This window comes from Elephantulus edwardii, unplaced genomic scaffold (genome assembly GCF_000299155.1).
Source record: "Elephantulus edwardii isolate Elephantulus edwardi_28Jun2011 unplaced genomic scaffold, EleEdw1.0 scaffold00037, whole genome shotgun sequence".
NCBI lineage: Eukaryota > Metazoa > Chordata > Mammalia > Macroscelidea > Macroscelididae > Elephantulus > Elephantulus edwardii.
The window spans coordinates 5792225-5811634 of record NW_006399787.1 but is presented as its reverse complement, the minus strand read 5'-3'; the positions used below and the strand labels follow the sequence as shown (position 1 = coordinate 5811634).

The 19410-nt window shown below is 41.8% G+C and overlaps 1 protein-coding gene across 2 annotated transcripts in view; it reads left to right on the top strand.

Annotated features, from left to right (window-relative positions):
- Window positions 1-19410, top strand: part of NRXN3 (neurexin 3) — a 2203380-nt gene that overhangs the window by 137653 nt on the left and 2046317 nt on the right. The gene's annotated exons all lie outside the window — the stretch shown is intronic.

Here is a 19410-nt window from a genome sequence, read left to right as displayed (position 1 = left end):
AAATGCTCTCACAGCAATCCTGTGAGCTAGGTACTAATATTACCATAATTTTACAGATAATTAAATGGTTGTTTAGAGATTTGTACTGATTTGCCCCAAGTCACAGATCTAATAAAACATCCAAACCACCATTGCCACTTAGTGTGTCCCAACTCGTTTTCCTAATATCACCCTAAAATCCAACCCATTGATCTCCAGCTGATTCGGATTCCTAGTCACCCTCCGTCAATTTTCTGAGGCTGTGTATCTTAATGGGAGGAGACTATCCCCCTTTTTTTTTTTTCTCCTGAGAAGAAGCTGGTGTATTCAAACAACTGACCTTTAGGTTGGCAGTGTAATACATAATGCACCACTCTACCAGAGCTTCTTATGGTTAATGTTGTTATGAGCCATTAATTTGGAACTGACTCATAGATGACCCTCCAGCAGGTTTTCAGAGGCTGTAAATTGCGTGGAGGAGATTGTCCATCTTTCTTCCATGGAGCAGCTGGTAGATTCGAACCATGTGCCTTTGGGTTACCTGTGCCAGTCCTCAGCACTAGGTCACCAGAGTTCCCTTAGGGTTAACAAACGGGGCTCATATCCAAGCCCCTCTGACTCCAGAATCTGAGTGCTTAACTGTACATAAATCTGTGGCAGCAAAGTTTCCCCTGAGGTTTTCTCTAGCCAGGAAAGGCCCTCCCATCTCTTAACTTCCTTCCCCCAAACCTGGTTAATAAGAAGAGGTAATACTTACTATATGGTTTTAATAGGATATTTTACCTTGTAGCCCAAGCCAGATTTCTTGTATGTTTAACGTAAAAATGGTTTGAGATGTGCAAATAGTTAAGTGCTTGACTACTAACTGGTGATGGTTTGAGCCAATCCACAGGGTCCTCAGCAAAAATGCCAGGCAAAGTACTCCCAAAAGATCCCAGCCGTGGAAATCCCAAGTTCTACTTTGTGACACGTGGGGCTGCTGTACAGACAAATGAGGAAGCCAAACCACTGTCCTAGAGTTGGTTCTGACTCATGGTGACTCTGCAGGAGGCTAGGACTGCCTTCTGGGGCTTCCAAGACTGTACATTTTTGTAACTATTTCTCCTGTGGAGCAACTTGTCAGTTCAAAGCATTGACCTTTTGCCAGCCGTTGGACACATAAATTGCTCATATATTTTTCCATTTCCCCTTCTTTTTTCCATAATGGCAATTGAATCATTCATCAGGATGATTCTTTACTATCAAAGGTAGTTTGCTGTAGTTCACTGGATCTGAAAATGTGGTCCCTGGACTCCTAGCCTCATCACCTGGAGAAAGTTAGAAGCCAGACTTCTCAGGCCCTCCCTCTCCCACCTGCTTCATCTTTTGCAAACCACTAGGGATAATGGAAAAAACCATAGGGTCTCAGATTAGCAGAACAGAGTGTACCTTTTGTGTCTTTAACCAAAATGGTGCTCACAGCAAACCCACATTATGCATGTGCTGCAAATATAACCTTTCCTGGTCTTCACTCTCTCTTTTCCATATTGTTGTGTGTACCTTCGAGTCCGACCTGACCCATAAATAGCCCTCCAGTGGGTTTTCAGAAGTAGTTAATCACACGGAAGGACATTTCCCATCCATCTCCCATAGAGTGGGTGGTCTCGAACCGCATATCTTCTTGTCACTGGACCACCAGGGCTCCCTTTTCTTTTTTTCTTTTCTTTTCTTTCTTTTTTTTTTTTTTTTGGTGTGTGTGTGTACCATCAAATCAGATCTGACTGGAACAGGAGGAGATTCCCCTCCTTCTTCAGCAGAGCATCGGGTGGATTTGAACTGCGCACCTCTGGGATTGTAGTACAGCTTTTTGCCACTTGGCCACCAGAGCTCCCTTTTCCATACTGGGACTTCATAATTACATATTTGTGTCTACGGTGAAGGGGACTTTGGTGGCCTAATGATAAAGACCTGTGCCGCTGATCCAAACGCAGTCAATCAGGACTCACCAGCTGCTTCATAGGAGAAAAATGGGCAGTTACCTTCCATATGATTTACAGCCTCTTAAAACGCACTGGAGAAGCAGTGATGAGTTGGTTCTGACTCAACGGTACACAACAGTAGCAGCAGTCTAGGGCGAGGATCAAGAAAACGGACGGACAGAGAACTACACCTTAACATCACATCATCGTTATTGCGGTCGTCCACTGGTTAGGACCTTTCCTACGGTATTTGCTTCCCTTCCAAGCAGGCAAGGCATAGCTGACCCTTCACTGAGACTCTGAGGCTGTCAGTCCTGTAAGAGGGAAGTTGCCCATTCTTCTCTCTTGGAGCTACTGCTGAATTTGAACCACCAGAGATGCACAGCCTTGGGTTAACAGCACAACTCCTTATAGACTAGGCCACTAGCGCCCCCTTGGGTGGTGATGATAATAATAAATATTACTATTTATTATTATTATTATTATTATTATTATTATTATTATTATTATTATTTAGACAGAAGATGCTCCGGTGGCCTAGTCAATAGAAAGGTTTGCTGCTAACTGAATAGTTGCATCTCTCTGGAAGTTCAAGTCCACCCGCTGCTCTGTGAGAGAAAGATGGGCAATCTCTTCCCGGGCAGCCTACAGCCTCCAAACACCTGCTGGAAGGTCAGCTCTGTGTTGGTTCTGACTTGACGGCACGGAGAATTGAATTGAGAGTATCTGTACTTGTTTAAACCTACTGCTGTGGACTCAGTTATGACCCATAGCGTGACCTATAGCAGAGGAGACCACTCTATAGGATTTCTAAGGCTGTTTACATCTCTCTCCTAAGAAGAGGTGGCTGGTGGGTTCAAACTACCAACCTTTCTTTGGGTTAGAAGCTGAACATTTAACACTGCACCACCAGCATTTCTGTAGTTGTATAAATGCAGGTTAATACGGTTGCAAATGCTTTTAGGTCATTCTTAGCTCTGTGACAGAGAACCACAGGAAGCTGAGAGTTTGTGTTCATGCCACACTCAAGTTCCTATAGTAAGTCTGTGACAAATCTGAGGCTTAAATATAGGCTCTTGATTCAAGACAAAGTGTTTCCCACTGAATCACTGGTTCAAACCAAGGCCCAGGGCAGGCAGGCACCTGAACAAAAACCCACCAGCAGGAAACCCTTTCTAGCTAACAGATCTCCAGCTTGGCTGCACATTTCAACCACCTGCAGAGATTTTAGAGGTCCCCAGAGTTTTTAATCTGACTCTCAGGAGCTAGATCCCAATAGAAATAGACTGTAAAGCTCTCCATGAAATTCACTTACATCAAAGGTCAAATGTGATTGTTTCTCCCTAGTTCCCTGTTTCCTAAGCCCTATTGGTGGTGGTGCTGACTCATGAGCAACACCAAACGAACCCTAAAATCTACCTGTGGCTGACTCCATCTCAGGTCATTGAACTGGGGTCTCAGGAATTGAAATCCTGATGGAGGTGGGTGTTGTTTTTCAATTGCCGAGTTGATTACAGGGCTGAGAAGCAAAATGCTGTGCTGTCTACTAAGTCAGAGCTCCAAGCAGACTCTTATCCACTGTGGTGCATATTTCTCTCTGCCTCACGGTTGGTTCAAGAGACACATGCCCAAAGCAGACACCTATTGATTCGTTCACTTCCTGTATACAACTTTGGGTTTTGTGTCTTCATCATATTCCCTTTGAGAATTAAAGAAGCTGATGAGTGAGGAAGATTACCTTGGAAATGACAGTCCATATTCGGAATCATTGAGTCAGAATTTGTTAACAAGACCCCCGAGGTGGTTCACATGTATACATATATCTAAGAATCACCTAAGAATCTATAACAATTATCTAGGAAGCCTACTAAAATGTTGATTCTGACTTGGTATTGCTTGGATAGGGGGCCTGGTGGGATACTCTCTGGAGAATTGTGCGGCTAACCCAAAAGTTATAACTTTCTACTGGTTCGAATCTGCCAATGGCTCAGTGGGAGAAAGAGAGGCTAGCTTCTCCCATGCAATGTACAGCCTCAGAAATCCAATGGAGAACCAGTCCTGGGTCTGTTCTGCTCTACAGCAATGAGTTTGAGAGGTTTGAAAACATATCTTGTGTTGTTGTTAGGTGCCATGCAGTTGAGTATGACCCATAATGACCATATAAACAACAGACCTGAGCCCTGTCGTATCCTGTGCCATCCTTATCTCTGACACATAAGCCCATTGCTGCAGTCACTGTGCCAATTCATCTCATCGAGAATCTTCCTATCTTTGGCTGACCCAGACCTTTCCAAGCATGATGTCCCTCTCTAAGGAAGAACCTCTCCTAGCATCATGCCCAAAGCATGTGAGATGAAGCTTCAGCATCTTTGCTTCCAAGGAGCCCTCCAGCTGCACTTTCTCCAAGACTTTGACAGTAACCTTCAGTAAACTTCTCCAAGACCACAGTTCAAAGGTCAATTCCTCTGGCATCTTTATTCATTGTCCAGATTTCAGATATGTAGCAGGTGATTAAAAAGATCACGGCCTGAATGAGCCATAACTTGGTCCTCAAACTGACATCATTGCGCCAGTAATTTGGAGAGGTCCCTGATATCAGACTTGCCCAATGCAATGTGTCTCCTGATCTTTTAACTGTTGGTACCGACGGTGTTGATTGCTAATTCAAATAAGATGAAATAGTTTACAACTTCAATTTTTTTCTCCATCTATTATGATGGTAGTCCAGTGGTGAGGACTTTTGTCTCCTTGATGTTGAGGTGTAATCTAGATTGAAGACTCTATAGTCTTTGATTTTGTGTAGCACACATTTCAAGTCCTCCTCTCTTTCAGGCAAATGTACACATTCTCCGCAGGGGGTGATGATGTGTGAGCTTTGAAGCCTGAATGGCAGATCACATCAGCACAGCTACTCTCTCAACACACACAGGGCTGTTGTGAGCAGAAGTTGACTTCCCAACAACCAGCGTTTTAGGCTCTTCTGCCACAGAAGTTTCTGATCTAACAACGCTGGGAGGTGTAGAATGACCAGGCTTCTTGTTTTTATGAATAAGCCAATGGGACTCTTGAACTGTAGAGAATGGCTTAGGGATGAAATGAACCAGGTAACAGAAAGGGGAAACGTGACAATGTCTAGGAAAGAAAGGAGAGTGTGTGCATACACACACATGCACGCACACACGCACGCACACACGCACGCACATACATGTGACTGGCCTAGTTGTGGGGTAGGGAGGCAGCTGTCATATTTGCCAGTTAGCTATTCATTGCTGATTGCTTTCATCGTTCCCCACTTTATTAGCTTTTGCCAAGTAGTTCAGCTTTTACTAAGGGCACGCGAGTTTACGGCAGCAATATTTCTCACAGTGGCAGAGATAAAATATCAGGCTAATAACAGACTCCTTGCTAATGTAAATCACACGCGGAAGGCAATCTGGTGAAGAAGGAAGTCCTACCAGGTCCTGCTAAGTCTTCTGGGTTTGAGAAAGCAGTTGGTGGGATTGGATACACTTTGCAATTGCTAAGACGATGGAATCAATGATTTGTGTTAAGTGGCAGCAGCTGCAGAAGTGAGCATATTCTGACACCTGCCTTTTCCCGAGGGACTTGGGCTCCCAGGGGCTCAGGCAAAGGGCCAGGGCTTAATTGTGAGGTTCTCTGCACCCCATCCTTTATTACCACCCCTCAGCCTCTGTGGGGGCAGGAAAGCAATTGGGTTTCCCCTCGTGCAGTAAAGAGGAACCATTTCGGGATGATGGGGGTCCTGGGAGTTCTCTTGGCAGTCTCTGAGATTTCCCCTCCCTCTTCTCAGTTCCATTTAGGCACCTGCTGGGAAAACCTACTGCTGCCACTTGTTGCAGGACATTTTAACAAGATTGAGGCTGGGGAGAGCCGCCTGGAGCAATGCTGCTCCTTTTCTGCTGTCAGGTTCCCGGGGATTGGCACCCGGCCTCCTGCTCGCTTGTTCATTGTCCAGATGAATCCATACTCTGAGCATGTTACTAGGAGAGGTTATTCCTTCAGAAGGAACATCATGCTTGGGGAGGTGGAGGGTCAGTGAAAGAGAGAAAGACTCTTGATGAGATGAATTGACATAGGGACTGAAGCAATGGGCTCAAGTGTATCAGAAATGATGAGGATGCCACCATGTAGGACAGGATTCAGATCTGTTGTTCATATGGTCACTGTGAGTCATACTCAACTCCGTGTCACCTAGCAACAACCACCACCCAAGATAGGTTAACAAGTCTCAAACTCATTGCTGTAGAGTCAGACCAGACCGCTTACTGGTCCTCCATTGGATTTCTGAGGGTGTACATTGCATGGAAGGAGCTTGCCTCTCTTTCTCCACAAAGCCACTGAGGGATTCGAACCAACAGAAAGTCACAACTTTTAGGTTAGCAGTACGATTCTCCAGAGAGTATCCCACCAGTGCTCCCTACCCCAGCAATACCAAGTCAGAATCGACAGTCTAGCAACATTTCTAGAGGATTCTTACAGAGTCTCAGGTTAGCAGGTAGTCCATAGGCCCAGGGTGAGTAGTGCCACACAGGAACTTGTGCAAGGATGAGTTGTTCAAGGCTGTGCCTCCATCCTCAGGGAAGTGGGGGGGATCTGCACAGGCAATGCTCATGAGAGGCAGACGCCATGGGTGCTGGCTCACGAGCAAAGAGCTCAACCTGCTGATATGCCTTGAGGTGAGAAGCAAGGGTGCTGGAGAAAAGAGGGCATCTTCTGATCCATTTTCTAACTGCTCTCATTTCAATAGGCTCCCTCCCTTGATCCCAGGCCCATCCATACAACTCACACAGAAACTTACCCTTTGCATTGGAAAAGCATTGGTAGAAAAGAATTCAACTCTGAGTGTTGTGGATTAAACTGTGTCCTCTACAACCGCCCTCAATATGATGTAAATCATAACTTCTTGGTCAGATGCTCTTGTGCTGCTGTGGTTAAAGCACTCTGTAGCTAACGGGAAGGTTGCTGATTTGAACCCACAGCAGCTCTATGGAAAAAAAAGACATGGCAGTCTTCTCCCATAAAGATTTATAGTCTCGGAAAGCCAGTGGGGCAGGTCCACTCTGTTCATAGGGTCATTCAATGTTGTTTGTTGTTTGTCTGTTGAGCTGGAACCAAGCTATCGCAGACCCTCCAGCAGGTGTTCAGAGGCGTTAAGTTACACGAGAGGCGATTACCCAGGAGAGCTTCGCGTGATGACAGTACTGTCTGACTGCACATGCTCAGACACTGCCCAAAACTTTTAACCTCCACAAACCCATCTGTGTTTTTCTGGAGACTCAGTGCTCGTTACTGTGGAGGCAGGGTAGGAGTCGGATCTTCCTTGGAGGGCATGGGTGGAAGGAGCACGTGAGGGTGGGATGTGAGCAGGACCTTGCTAGCGAGGTGTTCACAGAGCAGCAGCCACATTTTGCATGCAAAGCAGGTAGGGACCCAGCTGACAGTAGGGCTGATGGATGGTGTGGGAGACTGTATGGGGCATAAGAAGTAATATGATAGAGGGTGCACATTACGGGCAATTACAATTTGAATAAGTTATCAATGGAAAGAAATAGAAGCATAGAAAGCTGTTTTATTAACCCCCTGAAGTTCCCTTCAGAGCGTTTTGAAAAAGTTTATGAATTGCTGTGATTGACGAGCTCAGTGACAAATGCCGCCGGTGCCTGGAGAATTCCTGACTGCAGCTTCTGCAGCAGCCAGTGCTTTATGGGGACGATTTAAAACAACAGGCTTATGTGTTTTAAAACATCAAAGGAGGGAAACAAAGAAAGAGCTCGGGGAAACCTAGTGAATTTACCTGCCTGTAAGCAAGCTTGCCTATACATCCTACCTATGATTTTTCAGTGTTACCATTTTTTTTTCTTTTGATGTTATACGTTTCTCCAGGCACACTGCCTGTGGTGAATGTATGTCCTGTGTGTTTGCCCAAAGTGTTTTGCCAAGTCACTTCTTGTGTGATTACAGAGCTGCAAGTAGAAAGTATAAGATGTACAACTACCTTTTAAGCTCTTGCCACATAGTCCCTGATGATGCAAAATATTGAGAGTTAAAAGACCAACCAGAAGTACCTCAAGAAAGACTTAGCAACTTAAAAAACAAAACAAAACAAAAAACACCACAAAACCAAAAAAATAACACAGCCATTGGAAACCTGTTGTCCTCACCGAAATGAGGAAACTGGGATCCAGAGAATGTAAGCAAACAAGGTGAGCCTCCAGGGTGAGCAAATGCATGGGAAAAGTGACGTGAAGCTATAAGTATTTTGTTATTTCCACCACATCAAGCTATCTATCTTTACTCTGATACAGAAGTACTCCCTGAGCCAGGAGACCAGCATTTGCTTCACCTGGGATCAGGTTAAAAATGTTCATTATTGGCAAGCCATTGAAAGATGGAGAGACGCATTAAATGTTGAATGGCACAGAATGGAGGCTGATGTAAAAACCCAAAGGACTTGTGCATTCAAGTTCCTGTGAAGGGAGAGATCAGGCTAGAAAATGCAAAGGGAGCGGAGGAGCCACTAGTTTTGGACCCCGGCTGGGGAGTCTGTATTTACTTGTGTACTTACCCTAATGGAGCCTGTGTACGTTAATATGTTAAGGTCAGGAAGTCCTACAAGAAGAAGTAGAACAGATTCTGGGAAAGGGATGGCACGTCACACACTTAATCTTTAATTGTGTGCACTTTATACTGTCACGAACCTAACGTGAGACTTGAGGACATAAACCCTTAGTTTGAATCTCTTTTTCCATCTAGCAACCAGCTGACGTTGGAGAAGCCTGTACCTTCATTTCCTCTTTTATCAAACTTGCTAAGACCCAGGAGGTAAGACCTCCTTCATGGGGCTGTGCTAAGGCTCAGTCAAGATGTGGAAGTGTCTAGCGCAGTGTGGGGCTCCATGTGGTATATGCAGTTTGCTGTCACTTCCACTAGCTATAGCCTGTAACTTTGCTCAGGTGACATGGGAATCTTTGTATCTTTTCTACAATCTTCGCTCTCCGGTCTACAGTTCTTGGAGTGGGGACAGTGTTTCCCTGGAGGGGGAGACAGGCCATAATCATTTAGGATTGAAGTCCTCAGGTGTGTCCCACCGATGAGCAATATCTGTATCATCCTGAGACCTATTGTGTTGTTATTATTAATTCCTGTTGAGTTGACTTATTTGCACCAGCGTAAACTATTGCCCAACCATCTGCCATCTTCATCATTGTTGGTACATTTGAACTCATTAAGGCTCCCATTGTTGTACGAGGTCATCTTATTTCCCTCCATTTCATGGCCCTGTGCAGGGGTCCAAAGCAAGCAAGTTAAAGTCTCATCATCTTATTGCTAGAGAATATTCTGGTTATATTTCTTTTAAGACCGATTGCTCATTCTTCTGACATTCCACGGTATATTTGATATTCTCTGCCAGCACCACGGTTTGAATGAATCAATTCTTGTGTCTTCTTTTTTTCCAGTGCTGCTTCCTCATGCATATAAGGTGACTGAAATGACTGTAGACTCCCAGTCCCTTATCCTAAACCTGTACAGTCAGAAATCCTAAGGGGAGGGCCCTCCACTCTGTTGTAACAAGCATGTCCGCTGCTGGGAGAGCTATCAGTTTAGGACTGTGGAACCATTCTCCAAGTGATGCACTAGGTGGGATATTTGCATATGATTGACTTCCAGGCGAGTCCTTTGCAGCGGCTCCCAAGTGTTCCAATGGGCACCGAGGTCATGTTACAATTAAATGATCACTTAAAGGCGGTCACTGTGCAGAGGGTGCCCAGGCAGCCAATTCATTAAGGGCGAGCAACTTTGTACAAATTAAAAAATGGTAATGATCAGTTTTGAAGCATTGAGAGCCTATCAGGGACCACATGCCTGGAATGAGCATTTACCATATGGTGCCTTTGGAAGCTAATATTGATTCTCATTATTTTAAATGATTACAAACATTGCAGGTGTTTTGTAATAATCTCCATTGTCTAATTAGAACATACATGAAATGAGCTCATTCCCCTTGCTAACGAATATTGATTCGAACAGCAGCCTTGGTGCAGGGAAGCATTGGGGTTGTTTGACTAAGTTGCCAGCCGTTGCCAGCCCCCTTTGTCCCTAAATTATTAATTTTGGGGCATTTGACATTTGACAGGGCATTTGACTTGCAGAAGTGCAGGGTCCCTAGCCTGACTTACCTTTCGCCGGCCTTCACTCTGCTCTGATTTGGTCAGTGAGCTGAGAAGTGTGAGATGAGCATCAACGCTTTTGTGGTCTTTGTCTTCCATTTCTCATCCCCCATTTCTCTTCCTTTCTAGAGTTCAACCTCTTGTTTGTTTTTAAGCAATTCCAGGTCACAGTACTTTAAGGGAAATCTATGGAATTGGGCTAGCTTTTAATGGCACATTATCTGTAGACTGACTCAGGAGTTCCTGGGTGGTGTGAATAGTTGAGCGTTGAATTAGTAAACACAAAGTTGGGGAGTCAAATCCACCAGAAATGCCAGGGAAGATAGGCCTGGGAATGCTCTGAAATGTCATACCTGGAGAACCTTGTAGAGTAGATGTACTCTGTCAGAAACTATTTGATTCAATGTAAGCCATATGCTTTAGTTACTTGACATGTTAATATTATCCCTTCAATACTTATTGTATTTTGTTCTTTCAAGGCTGTATATTATAAGCATTTGTGTGATTTGTGCATCTGTTGTTTAGGATAAACACACACACATGCGCGTGCGCACATTTGTTTTACAAGATTGTAAGCTCCCTGAAGACAGGGTTATATCTTTCTCTTACCTGGTGTTTCCCTCCAGGCTTAGTAAGTAAGCACTCAGCAAATTAAAGCAATGGCTATTAGCAATGTTCCTATTCATTATTGAAAGAACAAATAAAATAACTTTTAGGGGGATACTAGCTCCTCAGCAGGGGTTTTTGTATGTGCATACAAATTTTAATTTATCAATTAGAGGAAATTACTGAGCACTAATAATTATATAGAAGAGCTTCAGAAGACCTGCTTCCTGCTGACTAGAAGCTCACAGTCTCACTGGGACAGAAGGTTGTAAGATTGTACTGTGATTACAGCTCAAAGAGTTAGAGCAAGACTCTGTGTGAAGCTGGAGAAAGCCTTGAATGTAGACAAGGGTAACCAGGGACCCATTCCTGCAGTTATCATCCTGAGCTCTGTGGTCGAGGACATACAATGGTTCAATGGAGAGTGTCTGGGGAAGAATGTCCCACAGCGGGGAGCCCCAATAGTGTGTTGGGAGTTGTACTGCTAACCCAAAGGTCGTGCCTCACTAGTGATTTGCATCCATCAGGTCCTCCACAGAAGAAGGAATGCAGTCTCCTCCCATGCAGTTTACAGCCACTGATAACCCGCTGGAGGGTCTGATGTGAAGGCATGAAATAGAGAGTCCCATGAAGGCTTATAGGACTTGGGGACCTGGGGCAGTGAGTGTGTCTGAACACGGGGTGTGTGTTTGTGTGTATGTGTATGAGTGAGAAGTAGGGGAATGGAATAGGAAGGAAGGAACAGGACTGTGGTATTTAGGACCAGAGGAAGCAGAAGTTCTTTGTTTACCGCACAAAGAATCCTTAAAGGTGAGAGATGTCATTAAAACGGTCTGTGTTAAGAGAATTAGACTTGGAGTACTTTTTACAATTTTAAGATTTCTGTTTCTTAACAATCACTTTGGTAACACTACCCAGGAGAAACTTGAGGCAAGGGTATCATAATCACCTTTGTAGGAAGGCTTGAGAGTTTGTGGTGAAGAATGGAGAGAAAGGAAAGAGAACGTGAAACTCTTTAGGGTAGGATTTGAGAGAGTATCACTTGTGGCGTTTGTTTGTTTTGTTTGTTTTTTTTAGTTTTGAAAACATTTAAAATACAAAACTCTGGAAAAGAATATGAAAAACACTTACATACTCATTATCTAGAATGGACAAATATATCTGTGTTGTCATGTTTGCTTCATATCTGTTTTTTATTACAAAATTTAAAAATTTCAGATGAAGCTTCCCTACTTAGTTCAATCCTCTGTGCGCTCTATAGAGACAATTGCCATCAAGAATCTTGCCTGTATCATTCCATGCCAGACTTTGTATATTAATCTGATGCATAAATATTCATAAACATTATAACATGTATTTACATAAATTTTGCCATAATTTTCTGCAAATTGTTTTACTTTGCGTTGATATATTTCGTTCCAGGTAATCCATTTTATCTGGTGTATAGCATTCTATCATGTGAACGTATTTATATATTTACTGGTGGACATTTAGTTGTTTACATTTATTTGCTTTTATAAACATTACAGCAATTGTGAGAATTTGGGGCACATTTTCCTCTGCATATGTATGAAGATTTTTTTCAACAATATTACTTGAAATGGAATTGCTACATCTAGAGAATTTATTTTAAAATTTATTGCATATTACTAAAGATTCTCCAAAGTCATTATTTATCAATTTAAACTCCCAATAGTGGATAAATGTTCAGTTACTCTATGTTCTAGCCAACCCTTTCTATTATGAGATTGACATAGTTTTATCATGCTGATGTCATTTTACTTTGCATTTCCCGATTGCTAAAGAGATTGAACATCTTTTTATACATATATTGGCCTTAAGGTTTCATTTTCTGTGAATTATTCATTCATACCCTTTGCTCATTTTCTTCTGAGTTGAAAGCTATTTTCTTATTAATTTGTTAGAGTTTTTTAATACATCCTGAATATCAATCCTTACTCAATTACATATTTTTAAATCTTTTTCCCAGATGGTTTTTTTATCTTTAATTTTGCTTATAGTATCTTTTTGTCAAACACAAGTTTTATAAGAAATTGCATAAGAAATCCTTTCCTAGTCCCATGTCATAATGATAGTAGATATTGACCTATATTTTCTTATAACTTTTATTTTTTTCCCCTCTCTGGTCTCCAATGCAAAGGAATACATCTTTGTGCATGCTGTTAGAAGTAGGGGATATTAATATATGTATTTCTTTCTTTTAAAGCTGATTGACTCACACTCAATCAATTGCTTTTCCACTGACTTACATACCCAAATATCTCCATTCTTTATATACTCCAATACTTCATAGGTCTTACTGTCTTTTCTAGCCTATTCGCCCCTGTGTTTATCACAGAGTAAATGCAATACTTTTTTTTTTTTTCAAAGTCAATTCTACTTTAATTATCCAGCCTTCTCCACTATATCTAACATCATCTTGGTGAGGCAAGTGAGCACCAGTGTGTCTGAGGCTGCCACAGCCCACTGCTGGGGATGTTGGTTTTTTTTTTGAATGGACTGCTTGGGGCATTTACTGTTTCCAGGGTGAGTGGACATTGTGTGAAAATTAGGTCACCTACACACACAAATCCCTGACTTTTTCTTAATATCAGGAATGACCTCAAGATAGAGGAAGTGAGATTTGCCTTTGGCTAAGAGAACAGTAAGGGCATAATGAGAAAAAGGATACCACCACCCGACCAGGAGCAAGCAGTGGAACAAGCTGGCAGCAAAACTAGTCTGTGGTAGGTTTGTTATTAGGGAGTGCTGGGATGTAGCTTAAGTCACCTAACATCATTTTCCTTCAGCTTCAGAGATAGCTCATTTTGGCCTCTTCTCACCTTGTAATGCATGTACAACATCCTAGTTTGCATTTGACCCAAACTTCCTGGAGTAGAAATCACTTTCTTCCTTAATAAGACTGGAGATGATTGGCTAAGGTCTTGCTTTACTTGGCAACTGGCTTCTTTTGGCAAGCATACCTCTTCACACAGCGAACCAAATGTTTGTACTACTGAAAGGAGGAGATGATCAGGAGAGGGTCACTTTCCCAAGGTCATGCTTTTAGGAAGCACACGCCAGAGAAGATGGATTCTAATGCCTACTAAAAGTGCAAAATCCTAGATTCTTAGGACTAGAAGGAAGGACCTTCCCAATGACCTTCCTGAACATGTTTTGTTTTTGTAGAGAAGGGAACTGTGGTTTAGGTTGAGTTATTGCTGTTCATTTGTGTTGAGTTGATTCTGACTCTGAAGAGATTTCATGCCCTGGGGTGGTGTACTGAGCAATTAAGCTCTCAATAATGGTTAAACAAAAAAAAATAAAAAAAAAAAAATAATGGTTAAACATTTGAGAATGGTCTTAAACATTGGCTGTTAAAGAAAAAAAAAAAAAAATAATGGTTAAACATTTGAGAATGGTCTTAAACATTGGCTGTTCGAATCCATTCAGACATACTCAGAAGACAAACTTTCGCATATATTTCTGAAAAGTCACAGCCTTGAAAACTCTACAGATGTGCTAGTCCTCTCTCATGGGGAGATTCTTCCTATATGGTATTCCACCTTTGTGGAAAACCAAATTCACTCTAGATGAAATTGTGGTTCTGAACTCTAATGCTGGGAGAATCAGAGAAAGCATAGGCATTTAGATCTCTCGATTCCCACTCAAGTTAACTTTTTCCTTCTTGACTAGAGGCGAAAAGGGAAAATAAAGTGAAGAAAAGAATTCTGTAAATCTGTTTATGCGTGTCCCTTGCCCTGGTGGCCTGGAGACTGTGGCAGAGTCTGGGCCTATGGGACTGAAGGAGAGACTGCAATTCTAGAGACGTTTGTATTGGGAAATAGGCAATTTCTGTAACCTCCAAGATGAGTCCCAGATGAAGTACAGATGGAATTCTGGGCAGTAGGGGAAGAGGGAGGAAACATAGCAATCTTGAACTTCTGGTTGTTCATACTAAAAACATTTGGATTCTATTGGGGATGTAGGCAAACTTCACTTACCTTATGGTTATTTTCTTTGGAAAAGGTTATTTATGAAGCAGAATTTAAAAAAATTAATCCTTTTATTCCCATGGACATATACTATTATTTCAAAAGTGTTACTTACTGGCTTTCTTTTGGATTGATATTTATAAGTGACCAAAGCTTTAAATGCTTTAGTTACTGTTGTTGTTAAGTGCTGTCAAGTCATAGACGACTCATAGTGACCACCAAATCATTATACCTGTAAGGAAAATTACTGTTAAGGCAATCTGCCTGAAATGAGAATGATCATGTAAATTTGCTGACATGTATGTCATCAGAAAGAAGATATCTCTGTATACGTCTAGAGTTCAGATGAAAGAGAGAGAGAGATTGAGATTCTATAGTCATGAAAGAGGAGCCTATGTTGATTTAGTTATTTAAAGAAAATGATGTCTGTCTTCTTCAAGCTAGCTGTCTAGGTGGCATCAATGAAAGTGGGCATCCTGAACAAAAGTTACTGTTCAAGGCTCTTTGGGTTGACAGAATAATATCTAACATCTTGAAAGTGGTATAACCTAGAAGGTCGCTAACTCAAACCACCCATGTGACCTCTCCATTTTGAAGATTAACAAATACTATATTTATGGAATCTTTTTTTCTATCTTACTGAATACGCTTAGTCAAATGTGGGGCAGTAGTTTGAATGTTAAAGATATGGCCGTGAATAAGATAGGTAAAGTGTCTCCTATAAAATGACCTTCTAAGAGGGGCAACAGTGATAGTGGGTAAAAGTATAATCAAGTAAATTAACCAAAATACTATCATGTAGTCAAGCTTGCTCAGAAGATACTGTAGAATGATTTGATGAAGAATATGACCCTTCTGTAGATTGGTGATACTGACAGATCTTCCTGAGGCCTATGCTTTGGAGCCTAATAATTAGGAAGGGACAAGCCTAAAGATGATTATGGAGAGAAGTGAATGTCCTCCCTAGAACAAAACCAACACAGAGTATCTCGCTTGAGATAGATTTGATATTGTCAAAGAATTGAAATATTAATGGCTTTGGAAGTAGACGCACAAACCCCAAACCACTCTGTACAATGAATGAAATTCAATGTATATGAATAATTATATACATGTCAATAAAAATATGGAAGAAATGAAGAATAAAAATAGATGATAGTAGGATGAATGGAAATGAGTACTACATGGAAATAGTGGATTCTAGTGCTGATACACTGTGAGGATTTGAATTAATGTCATAAAGCAAAATGTATATGAATCATTGACTGGAATACCATTCTGTTCTGTAAACTTAGACTTAAATAACAATGAAAAGCTTAAGAAAAATATTATACCAGCAATGATATGGGGTAAGAATTGGCAGAGGGGAAGAGTGAGAGCAGAGAGACCCTTAAAGATGTGTTATTGTTGCCTTGAACTTGAAATGAGGTGGAAAGAGAAGTAGAATGACTGCTAACTACTTACAACATGCCTCCAGAAACTCTATGAACTTTGATAAATGTTGATAGTTGTAAAGGGGCTTCAGGCCTTTTGTTCATAGGGTCACTATGAGTCATGCTCAACTCAAAGGCAATCAACAACAACAATTCTTTAGGACACCTCTCTTGCGGTTCGAATCTAACAATGGTGCTGAGGAAGAAAGATGAGTAATCTCTTCTCCTATGCTTTACAGACTCCAAAAACCTGCTATAGGGTCAACCATGAGTTTGAAGTTTGAGTTAGAGTATTGCTTGGAAAAGTCATTGAATGTTCTTTTACATTTAAAACCCAGGGGGGGACATTTCCCTCTGTCCCTCTGGCCTAGTTCCCTACAGTCTATTGCTACCAATTCATTGACCAGCCACTAAAATATTGCTCAGTCAGAACTGATTTCACAGCTAACTCTTCACTGGGTTTATGGCTGGTGGATTTGAATCAGCTTAGAGACGCCACCTTTGCATTAGAAGTGCAGCTCCCTCCAGACTTTGCTTCCAAAGCCCCCCTACCAATGGACAGTAAGAAATCTTACTTTTTAAAAATTTCCTCCCTCAACTGTACGTTAAAACTTTGACAAGACAGATGCAATTGTGAATATCTATTGAATCCACTTCTAACTGCTGGAGTACCTTTGGGCACACTAAGGTTCTGTGACCAGATTTCAATGTTTCCAGTATATTTCTGGCACTACTTTTTTGCTTCCAGGCGTAAGAAGGAAGAGTTCATCTTTTGTTAGTTTTGTGATGCTCCAAAAATGTGTTTGCTAAACATTCCTTTACCTTGCAAGGAACAGAGGTGAGATAAAAAGTTAACAATTAGTATGAAAGTTTTCACACTCTGGAGAGCTTCAGCCTTACAGTTGGATAAAGGACAGACATGACAATTGTAGGACCTGAGAATGTTCTTCCCTACCTGGTACAGACTATAAATTAAATGTCATTTGCCAAATTTGTGTTGTTTGAGGTGCCATCACTTCAGTTTCTCCGCATTGTGACTCTATTTCAGCAGAATAAATACTCCAAGTATACATACTAAAACTTGAACCTCTTTACTTATCAACATTTCCCTGTTTGGGAACAGGGAGTTTTAATTTGCTGTGTTAATAAAGTTATACCAGTTTGGGTGAGTACTAACTATAATCACTTTTGAGTTATAAATAAAACAGAATAGATAAGACACAGAGACACACAGTATAACAAATGCCACATGAAGACAGATAAACACAGCAGATGCATTCATAAGTCCAGGAACTTTCCAGATTTGTTGGCCACTGGAAACTGAAGTGGACGTAAGAACCTCCACATACAAGCATGACCTATTTCAGATTTAGAGCCACTTGGGCTGGTAGAAAATATGTATCTATTCTTCACAACCACTTGTGTTATGTTTTATTCTGTCAGTTTTAGGAAATTAACTTGTTAGTTGCTGTAGGATCAGTTCCAACTTATGAAATGCCACATTTGCAGAGTAGAATTGCTCCCTAAGGTTTTCCAATCTGTGCTGAAGTGCTTATTGGTGGGTTTGATTTGCTAACTCTTCAGCTAGTAGTTGCATTCTTAACTATTTATACCATCCAGAGACTCCTAAGATTCTACCACATCAACCCCCTTTTGAATCTTTCTTCTTGACATCAAATACTTGGTGTCTCTGGATAGACATTTCTGAGTTTTTTAAAGAAAGGTCCTTCAAAATCTGTGATTTATGAGCTGGCTTATCAATTCAGACAACCACAGAAATATACTTGTTTGGGAAAGGACGAGTAAGGTTATCTAGCTCCAGCTTCTCCAGTTTTGAATGACAAATAGCTCCTTCAGACCCTGTTGTATTTAGATTCTTTCTATTTGTGATAGAAACTGGCCAAGGCCAATAACAACCTTAACTTTCTTTTATAGACAACTTTAGAAGACAAGTGGTAGAAGATCTTAACCTTGGAAGGCATGCTTGAGATGGGAGAGGAGAAGTGTAAACTATAACTGCCAAAAGAAAGAACAATTCGAAACAGAATTCTCTCTTACTTTCTCTCAATGGCTGGGTTGGCTCACCACTGCACAGTTAGGCTTCGGCTTTCGGCTGATTAGAACCTTGGAAAATGGAAAACCACTTAATCCTAACTTGTTTGATTTGTGTACAACCATCCATTGAATTATAGGAGTAATGAAGCTAACATGCAAACCTCTTAGCAACCAATCTTACCCTTCTTTCAGGAAAGAGAAAATGAATGGGACATTTTCACTTTTAGGCTCACTGAAAAAGTCATATCAGACACTAAATTAATATGCTACTTTCCTCCATCGCAGAAAGGAAGAGATCTGGGACTCCTCCATGAAGTCTTCCATACTCTTTTGGACCCTGCCTTCTCTTCCAAATTCTCTGCTTTGACATTCACCCAGCCTCCCTCCAAGTGGAAGCTCATTCCTCAGGGTAATCAATGTCCCTCTCAGCCAGAACCCTGTTACCAGGGTAACCATTCCAGGCAGAGGATTTAGGCTCATTGAGATGCAGCTACAGGGCCCAGGGCCTGTGTGAGGGCAACTGCTATCAGAGTGGGCAGTTTTTGGCAACTTCGGAGTGTATCGAACCAAGTGGGACATGGTAATTATGTATCTGTAGCTTTCATTATGGGCCAGTTTAATTGTCATGGATTCATTGTTGTCTCTCTCATTTTCATTTTTTCCCCCCTAGACTACTCAGCAGTAAAAGGCAATTGATGCCATAGGGCATGTTTCTTTTTGAAAGAGATACATACTTGGTTGGAAAAATAAACCCAGAGACTTTGGCCGTGTGAATTGTCAGAAAGTTTGCTCTAAGTGTTTGGAGCAGCGTTGCACAGTGCTGAAGCGCTGGGCTGCTAACGAGAAGGTTGACAGTGCAAACCCTCTGTGGCTTCGTGAGAGAATGACCTGGTGATTTGCTTCTGTGAAGACAACAAGCAAGGTTATACAGTGCAGCAGTCCTGCTCTGTCACACGGAGTCACTGTGAGTTGGAAGCAACTTGACAGCAACCGATAAGAGCACCACCATCACCACCACAGCAATATGGCTGTTCATAGCCCCTCACTCAAGTCCTAGATGCGGGTTCCTATGATATTCGCCCAAGAGGTGTGCCAGATTTACCATGGTGCTCCACAATTTCCCTTAAAGATTTCTTTTTGTGGACCGTCAAGTTGGAACCAACCCATAGCTGACCCCCAAGTGGGTTTTCAGAGG